The following is a 2255-nucleotide window of genomic DNA, read 5'->3' as shown; positions in this document are numbered from 1 at the left end:
AACGATACAACGTGTGCGCGCGCACCTGTATTAATTAACGGATGAGCATCGTGCGTGACTCGCGATATTCGTCACCACCTGTTTTATCGTGGCCACGAACGGAGAAGACACACCGGACAGCGGCCGAGTTATGGCAAGGAAGAAGGCGAACGAACGAGGTTGAGCAAGGTTAAAGTAGCTGACACCACCGTGTAGTCTCTCTCTCTCTCCGTGGACGATACGTCTTGGACACGCTGTCGCCGCCGTTTTATCGACAGACCTCCTTCTCCTTCTCGCTTACTCGCTAAACAAGGATAATATTAACAACTCGATTCTTCAACTTCGATAAAAAAAAAAGATAACAATTTTCGTTCGAATTCACATCGTACCGTTAAGGATAATAAATTGGAAGCATCGGTCGAGAAAACGGCACTGCGATCGATTCAAGTTGATCCAATAATTGGTCGCGAGAACGTGAGTATTTTTTCGAGGGGGATCGTCCGCACCGTGAGTTATTCCCGAATGGTCGAAATCGGCCCGCGCTTCGTCGGAACGTAGTAGCAGCTTATAGTTAACGGATCGGCCGCCAGGGGGTGACCGAAACGCGAGGTGGTGGTCAGAGGGCGTTTCACATCGTCGTGTTACGCGAGAGAGCGTAGAGACGATTTGGAAGAGAAACTACCTCCCCTTTCGATTATCGAATCGTTCGTAACAATTTTCGAATACAACACGAGAAATAATTTTCAAGTGTGACAACTCGCGTCCTGCGCTCGCTTCTCGTTTTTTTTTTATTTTTTATTTTTTATTTTTTTTTTTTTTCTTCTTTTCCCAATCTCGGACCCTCTCGCCAAATCTCTTTTCGACGATATATAAAAAAATATTTTTCTATCTTTTTTTCGCGCACGCGTTTCGCAACATTCTCACGCCAAACAGTTTTTACAATAATGATATTATAATAATATTATTAATATTCATAATAATAATAATCATAATAATAATAATAATAATAGTAATAGTAATAATAATAATAATAGTAATAATAATAAAACGCAATAATAATATTAAACGTTACCCACTAATTAACGTTACATCTAAACGCTTTTATTATGCTTTAAGTTTCTTTCTTTCTGCAGGTACGGTTATGTTCATTCTCTTTCTTTTATTTATCTTTTTCAATTCCCCTTCACGCGCAGGAAACTCGTCGTCGTGTCCCTCTTCTCGAGATTTTGAAATTCTCCCGGGAGAGAGAGACACAGTCACAAAACGCGCTTCGACCGCTTTCCTATCTTCGACGCGAGCAACAAACGGATTTTTCGATAAATATATATATATACTATTAATACGACGAGAGGATTTATTCGCAACGCGCAATAAAATAACACACTCTTTCTCTCTCCTTGTTCAAAAAAGTCGTTATAACAACTACAAAGTTCTATCGATCGCACGCTCGATAGCATTCTTTTTTTTTTTTTTTTTTTTCTCTCTCAATACAACGTCAATGAACAATATCTCAATTTGACGACAATTTTTCGTTGTAGAGCAAACAACGAATGGATTCGAGGAAGATCGTCTTCGACGCGAATAAATATCATTTTTTTTTTTTTTATCTTTTTCTTTTTCCTTTAAACATAGAAACATAGTTTTTCTATAGATAGATAACCACGTTAATTAAAAAAACAAAACAACCAGTAGCGATCTCCTACGAAGAGAAAGAGCGTCGCCAACGATCTTCCCCGTCGACGCGCTCAACTCGACCGATATGTAACCGATATGCGAGCACGGCTTAACGATCGTGAAAATTTGGCACAAGTTTCTTTTCTCTCTCTTTCTCTCTCTCTCTCTCTCTCTCTCTCCTGTCTCGATCGCACTTTTCAACGAGAGAAAATTCCGATTCACGCTAATTTTAAACAACCATGTCGCAATCATCGCAATCATCGTGAATCTTGAAGAAACGCGCAAACAGCAGCGGGAATGCTTTCAAATTATTCCCGTTTCATTTGCGAGAGTATCGATTGAGGGAGAGTAATGTTGTGTATCGAACGTTTAACGGAGAACGGGTGACTCGAAAGAGATTCCAACAATCGATAACACTCGCGTGAAACGAGAGATTATCGAGAGAAGAGATATGTCGAGATGCGTTCCATAAGTAATTTCGTTTTCAGAAATTCGTAAAATTATTTTTTGCCGATCGATGATGTATCTATTTTGTTCTGTTTTTTTTTTTTTTCTCCTTAACAAAATCCGATCCGCCTCTCGAAAAACGTTTCATCACGTAC

Source organism: Apis dorsata, unplaced genomic scaffold (genome assembly GCF_000469605.1).
Source record: "Apis dorsata unplaced genomic scaffold, Apis dorsata 1.3 scaffold_486, whole genome shotgun sequence".
In the NCBI taxonomy this organism is placed as follows: domain Eukaryota; kingdom Metazoa; phylum Arthropoda; class Insecta; order Hymenoptera; family Apidae; genus Apis; species Apis dorsata.
The sequence above is the reverse complement of the archived record's forward strand: the minus strand, read 5'-3'. Positions refer to the sequence as shown.